Here is a 19,960-nt window from a genome sequence, read left to right as displayed (position 1 = left end):
GGAGAGCAGGAGGGTTGACAACCATGCAAGCCCTCTGTGCATAAAAGATGTCAGGCTGTATTTTTGTAACTGGTTTCATTTCAGCTTGTACGTCTGGACTGTGGAGATGAATGGGCTTTGAGAAGCTCAGTACCTGGAACAGAGGCTGTTAAATGATCACTGTTCAGTGTGCGGCCAGCTGTGCTGACCAAACCCTGGGCCAGCTGCTCTCAGATCTTCTTTCTCATCGTCACCGCAGCCAGCATGCTGCTCGCAAGCTCCCGGGACTGACAAATGGAGCAAGAAAAGCAACCTCCCAAATCCCGTTTTCTCAGAAGAGAAAGGACGTTCTCCCAAAGAAGGGGTATTGGGTAGACAACCTGTGACCTCTGAAATGTCTGGGTTCTGTCTTCCCAAGTAACAGGCACTCCCGACCTTTGAGGTGGTGGGCATGTGAGCACTTTGCCTGAGGTGGGGGATGGGAATTCTTTCAGTTCCACTGCCCTCCTTTTCAGAGTGACTTCAGACCTCAAGAGCTGCACACCTGCCTCAGAGAGAAGAGGGGTTTCTATCCCAGGTCCCTGCACTGGCTTTGAAATCAGGTGTGGCTCTAAACAGGGCAGGACAGATGCTCTCCTGATGGTCCAGTTGATTTTTCAGCTTCAATCCTGTTAACCTAATGCTACCCCTTGGGTTGTTGAATAATCCCCACCAGAGTCTTCCGTACCTCCTTAACTTCCGTTTGAGAGATTTACGTGTGAGTTTGGGCACGTTGGTACCGTGTGCAGGCACTCAGCAGTGTTTGCGAATTAAGACTGATGACATGGGCAGCCACCTACACAGATTGCTTAAAAGTCATTAATTCATGACATTAACATGTTCGACGGATTTCATCAGATACGAATCAGCTCATTTCCGGGAGGGTGGGGACATGTTGCTTCCAGCGTTTCCACATGACGTATCACCAAGTGACGGGTTTTCCCGAGAGTGGTCCCTCTACCACCTGCTCCTCAGGAACCCAAGGAACTGGTTCAAACTGCAGATTCCAGAGACACACCCAGATAAACGGAATCAGGCTCTCTGGGAATGGGACCAGGAACCTGTATATTTATCAAGCTCCCCAGGTGAAGTTTGAGGGCCCTGCCCTGGAGTTTCCCTATGCTGCTCTTTGGCTCTTTCAAGGATAGCAACATACAAGAGGAGGCTCTCTGGTCACTTGAGAGATGTGTGGCTCGTTAAGAAGTTGCTTTGCTGGGTGCACAGTCAGGCAATTCAGAAAGGAATGAGGACGGACAGAGAGGAAAGAACAGAAGACACAGGAGGACCCAGTCCACGCTGCTCACTAATTTTGTAGCAGTGATGGGACCAAAGGTTTGAACTTTGCTGTATTTTGGGATCCTCCAATCAGGTCAAGGGGGAGGAGCCAGCAAGCCTGGAGTTCCTTAAAATAGTGCCCCTCAGACTTGAGGCTGGAGGGTGGATCAGAATCACTTGGAGGGCTTGTTGAACCGCAGTTTCTTGGGCGCCACTCCCAAAGATTCAGATTCAGTAAGTCTGGGGAGGGACCAGGGCAAACAGTGGGGCCCAGGTGTGGGGTCCAGATGCAACTTCTTATGAAGGAAACAGAGCGCTTGATCTTGAACAGGATGCCTCTTTTGGGGGGCGTAGAGGAGAAAAAAAAAAACCCTTTTCTCTCCAACTTCCTAGATTCTCTGGCTAGGGCCCTGGAAATTAAACTGACTGATTAACAAGAGAAAACCAGAGCTTATAGCACGTGCAATATGCATACACACAGAAGAAACTCAGTGCTGAGTAACTCAGAGGGGTGGTTAGAACTTAGGCTTATATAGTTAACATCTGAGCAAAGAACAATAAACGTGTAGAGAAGTGACAAGGAACAGGAAAAGGGCTTTAGGCTTCCAAGGGTAGCAAAGAGTGGGAAGGCAAATATGTGGGGAGAACTAAGAGAAAATAAGGGTTATTCTGGTAAGGTTTGTTATGTAGATTCCTCTGGGTGCCATCTCTGGGCTGGTAAGTTCTCTCCAGTGATTAAAAGTCTGAGTCTGCTTTTAGGCAAATGTGGGGCAGGCAGAGAGCTTTTTTGGCATTAGCTTTTTCTCGGTAGTCTCCAACTCAAAAACTCCTTACACCAAAGTGGTGTATTTTGAGGTTGCAGAGTCTGATCCCCTAGAAGGGCCGTGCTCACTCTTGGCCCCATCTCTGGATTTCCTCTCTCAGAACTCCTTGTGGCCAGAGTCAACCTGGTGTCTTCTAAGACGAGTGTTCCTCCCCTCATTCTGTGCTCTGTAAGGCAGGGGTCCCCAACCCCCTGGACGCGGACGTGCAGTGGGCCACGGCCTGTTAGGAACCGGGCCCAGCAGCAGGAGGTGAGCGGCGGGCGAGCTAGTGAAGCTTCATCTGCCGCTTCCCATCGCTCGCATTACCGCCTGAACCACATCCCCCCTTCCCCAACACCCAGGTCCGTGGAAAGATTGTCTTCCACGAAACCAGTCCTTGGTGCCAAAAAGGTTAGGGACCACTGCCGTAAGAGATTGTGCCTAAACTGGGTTTCTGGAGAAGATAACATTAAAGGACATGCCCGAGCTCATATTCTGCGTGGGTTTTAGACCTTGGAGAGATCTTAGCAATCACCTCCAAGGCAGTGCTCCTGCACCATTTGACATTTTTGTTGTTGTTGATTTCGGACATTGTTAATTGATCTCTGCACTTTTTCCCACCAGGCTTGGATGCAGCCTCACAATCCTTTCAATATAATACCAAGTTTGATTTATTTAGGGTGATGCTTATTTATGACCTAGATCTAACCATACTTCAGCTTCTACTTATGGAGACATGGAGGCTCGAGGAGGAGAGATGACTTGCTTAAAGCACAGAGCTGGGTCTGGGAATACCGGTACCCTGGCTCTAGGCTGAGGTTTTTTTCTTACCTTAGTAAATGTTTAGTTTTTAATAATATTTTCCAGAAATCTTTGAATTGGAGCATAAATTTTAATAGCTAAAATATAAATTATATGGAATATAATATTTTTTCCTATAGCCTGGAAATTTCCTAAATGTTATAAAAAATTATAAAGGACTGAGTATCTAAATAAACATTGTTAAGTGGTAAGTCGAAACATTGGCAACCTGTTAAATTCTAAAAACAATGAGTAGATTCTGCACTATCTATAATTTAGGGTTGTAACTAGTGGTTCATTTATTTCACTAAAAAGAGGGGAACAAGATAGCTTAATTTGCAAATACTCAAGTACCTGGCATTTGCAAAGAACAGAGCATGTATCACCTTGTTGAACCCTCATCTCCCGCATCATTTTGATGTGCTATCAACCCCCAATGTGTACACTAGCTATTATTCCCACTCACATGGGGAAGCTGCATTCCTTATGACCATCAACCAAAAGGTTTCAGGGTCATGTCCAAAGTGAAGAACTGGCTAAGTCCAGCATAGAAAGCAGAGGTTGGTAGAGAGACCTCTCACTCCTAATGCCGGCCGAGGAATTAGGAATTCCTTCCAGCTCTCACACTGAATGCTGCTTTGTCTACTTTCCATCATTCTTAGACATCAGGAAGAAGAATTTAGAAACTCAGTGGAGGTGATTCCCACTGGAGGTGGCAGGAGGTTGTACTTGAGAATCCTGCCACATACCGCACATCAGCTCCTCAGCTAACCTCACCATTCTTCATTCTCATTTCATCGTTAACCCCACTCTCCTCTCTCACTGTGGTTGTTACTACTTTGCCAAGCCCTCAAGGTGGATTAATTTGTAACTTTAATAATGTGGTAAAGAACCTGGAGTTATTTTGCTTGGAAAAGGGGTATAAAGAAGGCTGCATAATTTTTGTTTCGTGTTTCCCCATAAGCAGCCCATCTATTTACTCATCATTGCTTTTGGAATTTTAGCCTTTGCATTGGAAAAGTGCTCAGATTACTTTAAGTTTCAGGGATAATTAAGTCTATAAAATGCATGTTTGTTGCTTTTTGGTTGAAAGTAGTAAAAAGAGGAGAAAACTGGAAAATGGGATGAAAATGTTCTAGAAAATTAACTCATAGTAGATCTGTTAAAAATTCTGTAGGGGTATTAAGATACAGGTTCCCTGTAAGGGAACTGTGGTCCCTTAATAAGGGAGACCAACTGGGAAAAATTTTGCTGGCTAAGGAAGTCAAGATCTTACAGATAGTCTATTAAGATTTCAAATTCACATACAGGAGCTTTGTATTAATAAATGGAAGTGGATTCTTTACTTGAGCGTGAATAAATTGGAAACAATTTAGAATTAAGATTGGAAAACCATGCTTTTTCTTCCCTTTAGATTGAATTCAGACTTGCTTTGAATTGAGCACTGAATAGTCCCATAATGTTTGTATTAGTTTATGCCTTACAAACTGCTTTCCCATTCATTATAGCTTTGGATCTTCCTGCAATTCTGAGTCACGTAGTGCGGTGATCATGATTATTTTTTTCTCTCCATGTTACAGATGAGGAAACAGTGCTCCAGAGAAATTGGTGACTGTTCAGCATGAAGCAGCCAGTAGTGGTAAGGCTGGACATTGAATCCAAGTTATCATCACATTTTGTTTGTTATTGTCTAGTATCGAGTGTTTGCTCTGGGTTGGGTGCCAGACTGGGCACAGGGGCCAAAGGCGATAGAAATAGTCTGACTACAAGGAGCTCTCAACAGTAGAAGTCCAGAGTACACAAACTATGTGAAACTGTTGGACTGGGGAGGATTTGCCGATTGATTCTGTCCGAGGGGAGCTGAAGGTCCTATAATGCTCCCCAGAGTGATAGTCCCCCTGGGGGTTGACGATGATTGGGGTCGTTGGGTGGGGAGTTGGAGGACAAGAGGGCAAAGGAAGGGAGACACAAATGTCCAGTGGCTGGGAAGACACAAATAGTCCAATGGGACTCAACCCACAGTTTTGTGCCTGTTGAGCACTTCTGTTCGCTAAAAGATGAATGTACTATTGAAATCTGTTCTTATTTTCTTGCCACTCCAAACTATACAGTGGAACTGGGAATCCCTGAGAACTGGAATTTCTTGTTGACTTCAGAAAGGCTAATTCTCATGAGGCCAAGCTGCATGGTTAGACTCCTAGCTCTTACTGATGCTGTCAAAGAAGAAAACTTGTCTCTTTGCAAAGTTTCAGTTCAGTTTTTGCATTATTTTCTTTGACATAAAAAGGTAAAATCAATCCAAGAAGAATATTGGCAAACTCAAACCTGTCTGTTTCATTAGTACATCGGTTTGAATAATACATATTTGCTGATTGTTTTGTGACAGGACCACAAAAAAAGTTATATATGATATTCTTAAATTGTAATGAAATCGTTGCCAAGTCTTTAGGGTTCAATATTCCTTGAGCAGCAGGTGATAAAATTCAAAAGATCAGTGTATGCAATTTTCTGGGCTCTGCTGGAATGATTAATGGTTTGGCCTTGATTTGAATTGGGAAAGAGGTATAAGGCAAGATCAGTTATAGGCGAACTTGGACTTCATTACCGTGGAGCAATTGGTGATTCAGCGCTGTTCTCTGAACGTATCTGGAGCTAGCGGGAAGGGGACAGTGAGTGAGGAATGCATGATCTGGGCCATTGGGCTCCAACTGGGCTCACATGGGGCTTGCTGGCACATAGTCTTCTAACTGAACTGATACTACAACATAAACTCCTCGCCTTATTTGCTGCTTCATTTGTTATTTTCTGCTTACAGAAGTATATATCCTCACTGTTAAACAATTTGCATATTATGAAATATCTGGCTTGCTAAGCGAGAATTCACCACCCCTCTCCCTATCTCAGAGAAAACCACCGTTATGAGTTGGGTATTCTTGCAATTATTATTTTTTTTAATTTTATTGAAGTATAGTTGATTTACAATGTTGTGTTAGTTTCTGTTGTACAGCAAAATGACTCAGTTGTTATATATATATTCTTTTTCATATTCTTTTCCATTATGGTTTATCACAGGATATTGAATATATTTCCCTGTGCTTTAGGTAGAACCTTGTTGTTTATCCATCCTATATATACTAGTTTGCATCAGCTAATCCCAAGCTCCCAATCCCCGACCCCCCTCACCCTTGACAATCACAAGTCTGTTCTCTATGTCTGTGAGTCTGTTTCTGTTTTGTAGATATGTTCATTTGTGTCATATTTTACATTCCACGTATAAGTTATATCATATGGTTCTTGCAATTATTTTTGTGCTCATACTGCCACTCATTTATTTATTAACATAGGAAAGATCAAGTAATATATTTTGAGCTTGATTTGTAACTTAATATCTCTGTGCATTAAAAAATAAATAAATAAACAATCTCCATGGGCCTGGGCCTGGTTCGCTGTCAGGCTGTCTCTGGTCAGCAGCTGCCTGGCCCCCGTCCTCACTGTCCTCCAGTCAGGCCTCTTTCAGCTGCCAAAATAGCATTGTTCCAGGATTAATGTTTTCCTCAACTGGAGTCACTTAAGCACGCTGGGCATGGGAAAAGAGGTTTACTCAGGCACTGGCTTATTCTTGCTGTGTGTGCCTGGTGCCCTGGGACCTTGCCTGGGTTTTTGTTTTTTTCTTGGCTGGTCTTCCTGCTCAAGGAGACTAAATAGTGGAATGGATCAGAATTTGCATTCTGGAGTTGGTGGCATCCAGGTTTCTTAATCTCAGTAAGCCTCAGTTTCCTTGTCTGTAAATGGAAGTAGTAATGGTATCTACATTACAAATTTGTGCATGTGAGGATTAATTGAAATCCTTTATGTAAAGCACTTAGCCCAGTGCCTGTGACATTGTAAGCTCCCAGTAAATGACAGTTTATATCCTCTTACTAGGTGTGCAGGCTCAGGAGGACAAGGACTGGCTGTCTTTTCCCTGCTGTATCCCCAGTGCTTGGCTCATGGAAGATTCTAGATAAATATTTGTTGAAGGGTTGAATTCCCACTGGTTGCCTGCATTGATCAGGGGTCCTTTAAGGGACCCACTGACCAGGGGTCCTTTAAGACCCCTTCAAGATCAGGCCAGTCCTTCAAGCTGGAAGGAGAATCTAGAAAGGAGAGTTGGAAGGTCAGAGAAAAGTCATTAACCAGCCCTCCAGAAGTACTAACCTGGGTGGAAAAGTCGGAGCTTGCAGGTAAAACTGAGAAACTGCCACTTAGGTCCCACTGCTGGAGCGGGGCTACCCAGAGGCGAGGCCAGGGCAGAAGTCTCTTGTCTCTGTCTGAGGTGGGCCTGGACGTGCTGTTGGTCAGCAGGGTGGCATTTGGGAAGAAGAGCTGGATGCACTTTGAGGGGAGAACAAGGGGAGCTGAAACCCACCTGCACTTCAGCATCTCTTTTCCCCTTGCGTAGCCATGACGACCTTCCAGAAGTAATGGTGCTGCTTCCCTTCCCCATTGCAGATCATAGCCAAATTTCTCCTCTGGCCAGCTCTCCGCCAGATCCATAAATGTGCTCCCAGCTCAGCCAAGTTGATTCAGCCAATGAACCACTGTTTAAAACGGATTCCTGTGCTGGAGTAAAACACAACACTTCGGTCATCAATCTGCTGGTGAATCCCACGGCTTTTTGCCAGGGTGATCGGAATGGCTTCCGACAGCCGGCTCTACCATGCTAGATCTCCTTACTTCTGTGAATGGAAGGGTCCAGGGCCCAGGATGGGTATGCACAGATGTCCATTGTGTGGGCCTGTCTCTGAGTATAATGATGCTGAAGCTTATTAGCTGTGGTAGCAGCGAGGTCTTCTGGGAGTTCTCTAGTCTATAATTGGGTTTTACTGTTGTGGGTTTTGTGAGTGTCAGAAATAATGAGATGACATTAGGATCTGACATGGCATCATTAGAGGACCGGTAATGTAGATTATGAACATGCATTCATATAAGGGAGAGTAATAAATCAAGTGGAAAAATGCTTCAGAAGTAATGAAGGTCATGTCCAAATATATACTCTTTTGATGTACATTAACACCAGCAATGAATAATTCATGGCCCTATCCTCCGGAGGTTTGTAGGTGCCCAGATAAAATAACAATTCTCTGGCCATCAGAAAAACCCATGGTGAGGGTCTTTGTTAAGAAGTCTGAAGATCGTTTGTGCCACGGATAGGGTTGGGTGGGATGCTGATTAGTTCTTCAGGAGTGGGAGGCAGGGCACGTGATAGCACAGCTGTCCAAAATGGAATTCTCCCGAGCACAGTTTTATATGCCTCTACACGATTCCAGCAATATTATGGTTTTTGGAAAAAAAAATTGTTTAGCAATTTATAACAGTCATTAAATTGCTCTGACTTATGAATGAACATCATTTTCCCCTCCAAGAAACACTGCAAGCTATGTATTTTACCACACTTGAGAATGAACCAATGCAAATGTTTGTCTCTGGATATATAAGTTCTTTTCTCATGTGCTGGGTATTTATGAGAGTTGGCACTGCTCTGCTCATTATTAAATTCAGAACTTTTAGCACCATTGTTCAGAGGAAAGGGAAGGCTGGGAGCTACATTTGTGGGTTGCCAGTTATGTGGCAACCTTTTCCTACAAATAGAATGTCAATCCAGATAAAGTGTTTTCAAACTCCATGTCTTTTGCCCCCAAGCCTCTCACCCCAAGCCAATCTATCTAATACTATCCCAATGATAGCCAAGTAGCACAAGCTTTTGGGGAGGGTGGAATGTCCGTCAGTGCTGGTCCCTGCCTGTCCCTGTCTACCTCCATCTGTCCCAGTGTATCTCTTTCTGTCTCCATTCTTGTCTCTGTTCACTCTGTCGGAAACCCTCTCCTTACCTTAAATTTTTTTTATGCTGAAGGATAATACACACACAGAAAAGTGCCCAAATCATGAGAACTCAGCTCAGGGCATTCTCGTAAGCTCTAATCAGCATCCTAGAAGTCCCCTTGTAGTCCCTGCCTCTCTGCAAGGGCAGCCACACCCCTACCTTCTAACAGCATAGACACATTTGCCTGTTTCTACCCTTTACATGAGTGGAATCACGTGGCTGTTTTTCAACTGACATTTTGCTCGTGCGCCGTGTCCACATTGTGCGTAGTTGCAAGCTGCTCATTCTCACTGGGGACACTGTGGCACTGAGTGCATACACCACAGTTTATTGATCCGTTCTGCTGTCAGTAGGCCTTGGGAAGTTTCTGATTAGGGGCTGTTAAGGAGAGTGTCCCTAGGAACATACTAGAACATGTCCTCTGTTCAGTGTATGCCCACATTCCTGCCATGTACGTATTCAGAAGAAGAAACGTTGGCTTCCTGTTCTTTTTATTGCAGAGTTTACCTGTCCTTCAGCCATCTCAATCCTCATCGAAATGAAGAGGGAGACAGTGCTGCTTAGGCCATAAACTCAGGTGTGCAAGAAATATCACTTTATTTTTTTACTCACATCTAAACTCTTAAGTTCTCACACTACCAGGCTGGGGGAATCTCATCCTAGTCATTTAGGGATTCCCTTTATTCCCAGGATTGTGACTGGAGCCAGGAAAGGGAAGGGGCCTCTAGCCGCCGTCAGTCCCTCTGCCGACCAGGTCACCATTCAGGCCAAAGGCTTGTTCTGCGCTGTGCTGGGGGTGTGCAGTTGGGGGGAGGCTGGGACCCTCGCCACCTCTGACCATCTCCTTCAGGGCCCCCCGGTCTGACTGCCTCTCTGGGGGGCGCCAGATCCCTGCCACTCTCCTCCTCGCCTCAGGAAATCTCTTCTTCAGCGGGAAGACACTCACTGCATCATCCTGCTTCTCTGGGACCCCTCTGCCACTTCCTCAAGTTCTGCCCAACTTGGTGGGCCCAGGATTTGGGAAAACAAAAGCCAAGATGTTTCAGGCTGGTTGCGTTCTGCTCTGGCACATTCCTGCCACCTGCTTCAATGGGGAAAGGTGACAATTCAGGAGAAAAATAGAAATCGTCTCCAGGTGTCACAGTCTGTGCTTGGCTAACACGTCGGGAGGGTGGTGGCTGGAGGCACATGTGACGTGGGTGGTGCCACTTGATAAGAGCTGCTGTCTGTGGCCTCAAGCACTGCCCAGGTATGGCGGTCTCTCTTTTATGGGACTCTTGTGATCCCTGTTTGTCCTCTCCCAGGAAGTGGGGAAAGGGTCTCAGGTGGAGAGAAGGAAGGCATGAGAGACTGCGAGCGAAGAAAGAGAAAGATGGAAGCTGTTGGGGGAACATAGGCACGGAGAGATTGTCAGCGAGAAGACACAAGTGTCAAAATACAACAGTTACCAACCCGGGACATGTGCTAAAGTGGCTGAAATGTTGACAGTCTGACAGCCTCATGTCCTGAGAGACGCCTGCAAGCTCCTGTGGTGGGAGAATGCTCACCCCTGTTTTCATTTTCTAGGACTTCCAGAACAAAGTACCACAAACCAGGTGGCTCAAAACAACAGACATTTATTCTCTCACGTTCTGATGTCTAGAAGTTCAGATTCAAGGTGTTGACAGGGCCATGCTTCCTCAGCGGGCTCTGGGGAAGAATCCTTCCTTGTCTCATCCTAGCTTCTGGTGGTTGCCAGCAATCTTGGCCTTCCTTGGCTGGCAGCTGTGACACTCCAGTTTCTGCCCGCATCTTCACATGGTCATCTGTGCATGTGTTTTCTTCTAAGAATGCCGGTCATTAGCTTAGGGCCCATCCTAATCCAGTGTGACCTCACCTTAACTCATTATATCTGCAAAGACCTAATCTCCCAATAAGGTCTCATTATTATAAAGTATTGTCTCATGTGATTATGGAGGCTAAGTTCCACAATCTACCCTTCAAACTGGAGACCCAGGAAGGCTAGTGATGTAGTTTCAAGGCCTGAGAGCTATAGGGCCAATGGCGTAGATTCCAGTCCAGGTCTGAAGGCCTGAGAACCAGGAGCAGGGAGGACAGGAGAAGATTGATGTCCCAGCTCTGTAGTCAGGCAGAGGGAGGGCAAAGCCAGCCTTTCTGTGTCTTTTTGTTCTACTCAGCCCTCAGTGGATTGAATGATGCCCATCTGCATTGGGGAGGTCAACCTGCTTTACTCAGTCCACCAATTCAAATGCTAATCTCTTCTGGAAACACTGTCACAGACATGCAGAAATAATGTTTAATCAGATATCTGGGCATCCGATGGCCCAATCAAGTTGACACATAAAATTGACCAACACAGAGGCTGTTTATAAAGCTGTGAGCAGGGTTAAGAGAAAAAACTGATGGATAGTGCAGGACCCTGGTATGTTTCTATCACCCCTTGGCTTGAGAGGGCAATTGCTAGATCCCAGAAGGAGGAGCTGAAGCTGGAGGAGAGGGCCTCCCAACAGGAGCCATGGCCTTTGGTAGAGGGACCTGGCCAAACTGCAGAGACCAAGAATGGGCCAAGGGGCATGGATACCCCAGCCTCACTCTCCTCCCTCCCTCTATTTCCTGGCAGTGTCTCTCATGGTAGAACCAAATGCAAGTCCTATGGGCACCGTCCCTGAGGAGCTTCCAGGACACAGTGCAGAGTAGAGGAAGGTGGAGGGTGGAATTGGTGGTTAGTGTAAACCATCCAGACATGAAGCTGAGGTTCTTCTTCTGGTGTAAGCATGGGGTGAAGAGGAACAAGCCCAGAGAGTGGGCCTTGCCAGCATCCCGGGCTGAGGAGGAACAAGCCCAGAGAGTGGGCGGAAATCCATGCCACTGAAAAAACCCATTTGCAACTAATGAGCTGCAATTCATTACAGGCAATTTCTGCAGGACAGTTTCTAGTTTTCAATCAGCAGAATCAGTTTCTTTCTTTCCATGAAAGAAAAAGCAATCTAGACCTTTTTGGATAGAGAGTTAAGAAAACACCAAAATCTTATGGCCACAAATGGTTTTGCCAAGAGTTGGAGCACTCCTAGAACAGAGAATGACAAAGATACTCAAAGGACAGCTGATGTGATTATATTATATAAGTAATTCAAACCATTGCACCTTAGATTGAGTCTAATAATCTAAATATTTCAAATGGATACTAATTTATCTGGATAATTAACTCAAATTTTCTCCTCAAAGCATGGTCTCCCTTTTTTTGTACAGAATATCTAATTTATGAGAAGTAAAATTAAATCAATAGATTTTTCAATAATATGGCACGACTTTCTTTTTTTCCTTTTCTCCTTTTGACAAATGAACTCAAAGGTGACATACATAGATTTTTTTCCACCCGAAGGCATTTAAAACACATTTTCATGTGTAAGTCAAATGAAACATTACATATTAATCTGTACGGTGAGATTTATTGAGGTTTCTGGAGCTGTTAGGAGTTTTCAAATATGTGCTTAAAAACTTCTGGGTCATTTCTGTGATTTATTGTGAGGTAATACATAAATACACGTTTAGGTGCCCATTAAGAATAGATTTGAGTCCCATAATCTGGAAATTACTCAGTTCTTCATACTTCATAATACATCACATTAGCTGGTGGTATAGAACCATTATGATATTAATCGTAATAGAAATATACTTACAGGAAGGTTAAAAGACAAGATCCACTTCTAATGGCTCTTTGAGCCACTTGGAGCAAGGTAATGCTTTGTTGGCATATTTGTAAGAATTTGAATAATGAGATTGTAAGATTTTAAAAGTATTGCTGAGTGCTATTTTAAAATAACATTTCTTGTAAAATATTTTAAAATATAAGCTTTCCAAATAGCCAGATGGGACTATTTTTTTCCTTTTCTGCTGTGAAGATGTCCAGGAGCCTGTGAAATGTATGTGTGAAGGGAGTCCCTAATGAAGCATGCCAAGGAAGCTCTCTTCTGCCCTTCTGGGGATGGATGGAGGCTATGTGGAAACTGACAACTGCATCTACAGAAGCTGTGGGAACAATGGCGTGGGGTGTCGTATGAAGACCAGTGGGTCACTTGCTAAAATATGCACGGCGGGGGGGTGGGGTGGGGAAGGATTTTGCCCTGAGGGTGCATTAAAGCTCTGATAGTCTGTGGGTTCTCAGTTTAGTTTGGTCTTGATCATGTTGGTTCTGTTACTGCTCCCCCCCCCTCCCCCTGCTGAACTCTGTTGAGATGAGTCAGCTTTTTCAGTTTTTTCATTGTGGATGAAGCAATGCAGAAGCAATGCAGAAACTGAGACAAACACCCTAGGAGAATTGCAGATTCTTCACTCTAGGTACCTGGTTCAAAAACATCTGAAGATTGGAGTTACTGGGACCCAAATTCTGCTGGGTCTTGAGCTCACATTTAGTAGTTTAACATGATGGCTAGCTGGTTTGAAAACAATCCTTGGTATTCATGATCTTTTTTTCTCTTCTAGAAGGCTTAATGTGATAAAATATGCTGACTTCCTCCTGGCAGTAGGGAGCACGTAGGCATTGGTTCTTGGCCGTAGATGCATATTCACATCATTTAAGGACATTCTGATGAATAAGTATCAGTGCTTAGCCACCTTCCCAAACCTATCGAATGAGGTTCGCTCAGGACCAAGGTTTGACTGCCTGAACGGCAAAGGCGAGGTGGGGTGTAGACCACTCCTTTCCCTCGAGTTTAGGCCCTGGAGGTGTTTCTCCATAATTCACCTAACAAACTACTCCCAGGAGGACATTTGCCTGAGTGTGTTTAGTTGAGTGGGAGGGTTTTGTATGGAGAACACAAGATTAGGCTGGGATGAGTCTCTGACGTTGATGGGACTGATCTGACCCATGGACTGTCTGAGTCATAGAGAGAAAGGCTATGGGGAAAGAATGAAGTGATGAGACATCATGGCATAGCTTTGGGTGGGAGCCATGACAACATATGAGGAAGAGAGGATGTCCCCCCTCCCAACACCTATGCGTGGGGCACTGCATGGCTTCAGAGCAGGAAAAGCAGCTTGTTCTGGCCCACGAAGGCTGGTGGCAGTGGGAAGATGGAATGACTGCCCCCTTTACTTCAGAATTAGCATCAGCACTTGGACACTGGCCTGCAACCCACCAACCTCCTGGCTTTCTGCAATCGCTTTGCTTTCCCCCTGCATGTATTTTACTTTCTGTATGTATGCACAGGTTAGAACCAGCCTGTCTGCAAAAAGGAAAAGGTGATGTGACTGTATCTGTTTGAAGATAAATCTCGCCAACTGTGTAATGCTACCTGAGACCAAACTAGAAGCAGTGCCTTGCTCCCACCTCTATTATAGCTGGGAGTTTCTTATCTGCTCTGGTCCTCACTCCTTAGCTCTCCCACCTGGGCAATCTCTTGACCGGCCAACAAGCCATTGAACTTGTAAGGATAGAAACCTGATATTTATTCCTCAAAATTAGAATGAGGGGGAAAATGTAGATAGTCTTCTATAACTATAGCATTGGAAAGGAATCCTCCCAAATCCCATTTGTTTACTAAGTTTGATGGTGGTTGTACAAGTCAATGTTAGATAAACCAGTGCAAAGGCTGAGGAGCTCATGGGGTACCACATGGGCATCAATCTTTATTTCCAGGTGGACTTGACAAGTTGGAAAAGGGAAAGTGTGTCATAAACATAACAAGATTCAAGCATCCAAGTGTTTTGTGTCCATTTGTTTCTAAAAGGGAAATATTGCTTCCTTATCAACTCACTTTATGGACTGACCACGCATAGCAGTTTCTGTGGGATAAATGAGTAACATGAGTCAAAGCATAAAAAACCTTCTGTCTTCAGATATTAGCACTTTTGTGGGATTTCTCCATTCTTGTATGATATTAATTTGCCTCTGTGTGTTCAGGCAGGACAATGCCATTTCATAGTTTCAGCTTTCTTTTTTAATAAATTCACACAAATTTGTTTCAGTAGTTCAAACATATACAATCTTTTTCCTTTATCCTCAGCTGTTTCTGAATTCAGAATCTTGAGAGTGATGGGTGTTTCCCTAATATAAATTTTCCTAAATTATTTTATAAAATTGAGGACCAAATGTAATTTCTGAACTTCACACAATCAATACATTCTTGCTGTTGCTGTAGCAAGATTGAAGAAGGTTTCAGTCACTTGAAGAAAATGTCCTAATTTTAATGAAATACATTGTCTCATGCAAAATTCTAGCCTCCACAGTTTTCTCTATCACATTTCTGACAGGTTTTATAATGCTTATTTCAACTCTGACAGTGTTCTAAGGATATATTCAATTCTTCATTAATAATATATAAATTACCTTTTTTTTCAAAGGAGTAACTGGGGTCAGAACCCAGGTTCCAGGCTGCTGGACTGTTGATTTGATGCTATTAATCAGGGTCTAGTAGACACCTATAAGGAGAGGTGGGGGAGGGGAAGGGGGCTGTCCCTTCCACTCTGAAATCTCCCGTGCAGCAGTTTACCCTAGCAGCTTGGTTTCTGCCCCTTGGTTCTCTAGTTTATTAAACTAAGAGTGAATTCTAGACCCAAGCTGGCCCAGTTAGATTTGTTCTCTTGAGAAAACAAATGCAGAACCAGAAGCAGGTCATGGAGAGATGTTGTGTAATAGAGAATTTGGCCTCTGTCCTTAGTTCCTGGGAGGGAGCTTCTAAACTCCTAGAGTATCCTGAGTGGCAGGAATGTCTTTGTTATTCATGGTGGCCAACTGGACCACACCTCAGTTTATGCAAAAATGACTCCAGATGGGGCTGGTCACACCTGAAAGCTCAACCATGTAATTAGAGGGTTGAGCATTGGGCCAGGTGATATCATCCCAGCCTCTGGAGAGGTGGGCTGGAGATCAAGTTCAGTCATCTGGCTGATGATTCAACCAGTCATGTCTGCCAAATGTAACCCCAACAAAAAGTCTGGTCACCCAGGCTTGGATGAGCTTTCTGGTTGGTGAGCACAGATGTGCGGGGAGGACGATGTGCCCTGATCTCATGGGGGAGGACAAAAAAGCTCTGCATTTGAGACCCTCCCTGATCTTGCCCTGTATGTCTTCTCATTTGGTTAGTCCTTTAAAATAAAACTGCAGTTGTGAGCGTAGTGCTTTCCTGAGTTCTGTGAATTATTCTAGTGAATTATTCAACCTGAATGGTTCGTAAGAAACTTCTGAATTTTTAGCCAGTTGTTCAGCAGTGCAGGTGGCCTGGGGACCCCAGAGCTCATGGCTGGTGTCTGAAGTGAGAGCAGTCTTGCTGGGGACTGAGCCCTTGACCTGTGGAGGCTGTGCTAGTTCCTGATGGTTAACATCAGTATCGAGTTGGCAGTACAGCAGTAACCAAGTTGTATTATTAATGTAGAAATTTAGAGAGAACACTTCAGGCTCCTTAGCTATACCACAGCTCATGAGATACTGCAGTATCCTTCCAAGAATTCCCTTTTATCCTTCTCCCACACTTCTTTCTAGCTAGAGTGGGACTACCATTTGCAAGTCAAAGAAACTTTGGTAGTTCAGGCAGGAAAGGAGGCCATCAGAAGCGTGTGGTGCCCTCTCCCAGCTGGGATCTTGTTAAGTCCTACCTGTTCTGGTGCCCTAGAATCTGGCCAGGTGTGAGACCATGGTCCCTGCATGACCCCATCCCATCTTGCATCCTCTGCTCCAAGTCTGGTTTAGGGCTGCAGCCTGACTCTGCTTTTCCTTCCTGGACTGCTCTGCTGTTAGCCTGTGCTGTAGTAGATGCTTGTGGGGAGTATGGACAGGAGGACCTTGGGATACTTCCTCCAACTGTGACCTCTAGAGCTGCCCTGGGCTGCTTTTATGTTAAGTTCTTCCATCTGCCATCAACACCATTTTCTGTTTGGCTACTGTTTGGCCTATGTGTTCACATTTTTGGTGTTTTAGTTTTATTTAATGACAGAATAGAAGAATTTTATTGTCTCCCTTTTTTCTGTAATTTCTAAATATTAAAGGCTGATTTATGGGTTACTAAGGGATATCCAGTGATCTGTATTTCCAATATGCACTAATGGACAGTACAATTAATATTTAAAATATTTTCTAAAATATTTAAACTAAATTTTAGGCATAAAATGGTACATACTTTTTTTTTTTCCTTTGTGGCCTCCCCTTATTTCCTGCTCTTTTCAGATTCCTTATGTTATTACTGGAATGCAGTTAATTGGACTGTCAGTACTGTTTTAGCTTTCTACTGAATTTAGAAAATCTTCCAGTGATTTCACTAATCTAAATTACATGTGAAAAAATTTTAAATGTACATGAAAAATTTTATGTGACCATATATCAGTGTTAGGAGTCTTTAGGGATGGAGACATTTGCAAGTTTCTAGAGCATTTCCGATAAGTACCAAAGTTGGAAAGACTGCTTAATGCTTTTGTAATTCTTCTAAGTGCATATTTTTACAGTGCCCTATCTGTCCCTCATAATTAGCAATAGACTTCTTCAAATAAACAAAAAGGGGGATTGTAGTGCTTATTTTAAATAGTCAGGAAGTAACGAACTAGTATTTTATACCAGGGCCAATCTTGGAACAGGGAGAAGAACCCAAAAGATTGATTTGGAGGAGGTCACTGAAGAGGAAAGAGCAGAGCAGTGTGAACCCTGGGGGCAGGGGGAAGGAAGCCCTTAGGAGGATTTAGAGGAGTTATGACAGAGAAAAGAAGGGAAAGGAGGTGTAAGCTACCCTACAGTCACCTGTTACTGCCCTTGATGTCCTTCCTAACCCTGGCTACGGTTTGCTGCCCAGGGCCTCCCAAGTGAATAAGCATTTATTATGGGAAACCCCTCCCTGGTGGATAGATTGTGTTCACTATGGAACTGATGGTTAGGGTCACTCATCCCAGAGCTTCATCTCAAAATTCCAGTGACAGGTGACCTCCGTGATTTTTTCCAGTTACCTCAGGTGGATAAATTGATTTCTGATGCTTCACGCAAAGTGATTGGCCAGGGCTCAGCCTTGAGTTTATTAAACCTCCATCCCTACCCATGCACCACCCTTGTCCTGTGGCCAACAGTCAAGCCTGGCTGACATTCAAACCTGTTACCCCAGGAGAACCAGAGAGAAAGACCAATGTCAAGGAATGCTGCAGTTTCAGAGAACTGGAAACTTGGAAACTTGCACAGCTGAGATCTCACTTGATAAGTCAACAGGCAACAGATTTCATTTTTTGTATTGTTGATATGCTTTTTAATTACGAACTTAATACACATTGATTGCTAAAAATTCACACCCAACAGAAGAGTATAAATAGTGGAAAACTTTTATTCGCTCAACCCTCTTTTCTGTCCAATTCCCCAGGCATAACATTGTTAGCAGTTTGATGTGTACTCTTCTGGACCCTTAGCCGTGCCCATGAACAGAAACACACAGATACACACACTTCCAGGGCTTTTGTTCTTTTCATTTTGGCACGTGTTTTAGAGTTGACCTTTGTACCACCGTCTTGCTCTGCCTTAATGTATTTCGTCATTCCCTATTGGTGGATATTTGGGTTGTCGCCACTTATTTGGTCATTCAGTAAATATTTATTGAGCATTTATTAAATGCCAGCCTCCAGTGGAGGCCAAGATTCCTGCCCTCATGGAGTTTCCTGCAATGGACACATGCACTGCCTTCTTGATCACAGGGCACGTTTTGGGGTACAGTGTGAGGATTTCACATGTTGAGGGTCCTGCCCAAATACCACGTATCTAACTCTGGATTGTGTCTTTTAAAACTCTGTAACTTTTATTTCTATGCAGAAAGAGTAGTTTCTTTTCCAGAATCCTGTCTCCTGTGGACCTATGTGAAAGTGATTATATTTTAATCAGAAATGCTGAAAGAATAATTGAAGTCATAATGGAAGAGGTGGGAGAGTGACTCAGGAAAAAAAGAGGTCCTTTTCTGTGTCGTGGGCGTCATTTCTGTATCTTCAGCCAGGTGCCTGCAGAGGCAGCCAAGTCTATTTGGCAGTTTCCTCAGAAGACGCACTACCTGTGCTGAAATGGAAATCATGATTCTTGGAAGACATTCCCCCAATGTTCCAATGAATGGATCAGTGCAAATAACCTCACTAAACAGTTTCATTTAAGTTGCTTGGGAAGCATTTTCAACTAGTGCCAACTGGGACAGCAGGCCCATGTGGTTTGTTCACTCACGTCCTTGTAGCTGCAGTGGTTGCCCTACTGAGATTATTTTATGACAATTTGGGTGATCAGTAACACTTTCCTTTATACATTACCTAAGACAAATGGTCTCCCCTGCTCTTTGGTGCAGGATGTTGGAATTTCAATCAAGTAGGCACCAGGGCAAGTACAACGGCATGAGTTCAGTCATTCATTTATAGTAGTCATTCATCCATTCAACAAACATTTACTGTGCCCCTGTTACAGGCACTGATCTAAGTCATGAGGAAGAAACTCAGTGCCTGCCCTATGGAGCCTACAGTGTAGTGAGAACCATGTATCAGATAATCAAACAATGAAACACTAAAACAGAAACTGTTTATAGTATGTGCTAAAAATAAGAGGCACATGGTGATGGAGAGGCTGTAGAGGGAAATCTGACTTATTCATGAGGGATAAGGATGTACTGAGAAAGTGATCCTTGAATGGAGATCTGATAAAGATGGGCTTTGAACCAGGTTCAAGGTGAGAGAAAAGCATTCCAGAAAGATGAAGCAGCAAGTACAAAGAGTCTGAGGTATGAGGGAGCATGTGTGTTCCAGGAATTGAGACGAGGCCCGTGTGGCATTGACTGAAGGTGAACAAGTCAGGATGGGTCTGAAGAGGAGGCACTTAAATCCGTTATGCAGAGCCTGGTAGACATTGCTGGGAATTCCTGTTTTTTTATCCTAATACCAACGGGAAGCTGTTAAAAGGTTTCAAGAACAAGTGTGTGTGTGGATGTGTGCAATATAGATGATTTGATTTCCATTTGGAAGGCTCTCAGCTGCGGTGTGGGAGGGGGCAGGAATGGAGATGGAGGAGCAGTTAAGTAACCAGTGAGAGATGATGGAAAGTTGGACTGAGAGAGTAGTAGCAATACCGACCTTTGAATGCAGTTCAGGAGATAAACGTGACAAGATGCAGTTTTGGATTTAGAAATGGAGGTGATGGAGAGGTTCAGGGTGAAGGGTGACATTTAAGTTCTTGACTTGTATACCAGGAGGGACAGTGGAGCCATTCACT

At 44.0% G+C, this 19,960-nt stretch overlaps 1 protein-coding gene across 4 annotated transcripts in view; it reads left to right on the top strand.

Annotated features, from left to right (window-relative positions):
- Window positions 1-19,960, top strand: part of PLPP4 (phospholipid phosphatase 4) — a 554,796-nt gene that overhangs the window by 270,998 nt on the left and 263,838 nt on the right. For all 4 annotated transcript variants that reach the window (XM_059899368.1, XM_059899369.1, XM_059899367.1 and 1 more), the window contains one exon: window positions 4,478-4,536. The gene's annotated coding sequence lies outside the window, so the exon portion shown is untranslated. The remainder of the gene's footprint in view (window positions 1-4,477; window positions 4,537-19,960) is intronic.

Source organism: Balaenoptera ricei, chromosome 16 (genome assembly GCF_028023285.1).
Source record: "Balaenoptera ricei isolate mBalRic1 chromosome 16, mBalRic1.hap2, whole genome shotgun sequence".
Lineage (NCBI taxonomy): Eukaryota > Metazoa > Chordata > Mammalia > Artiodactyla > Balaenopteridae > Balaenoptera > Balaenoptera ricei.
The sequence above is the reverse complement of the archived record's forward strand: the minus strand, read 5'-3'. Positions and strand labels throughout refer to the sequence as shown.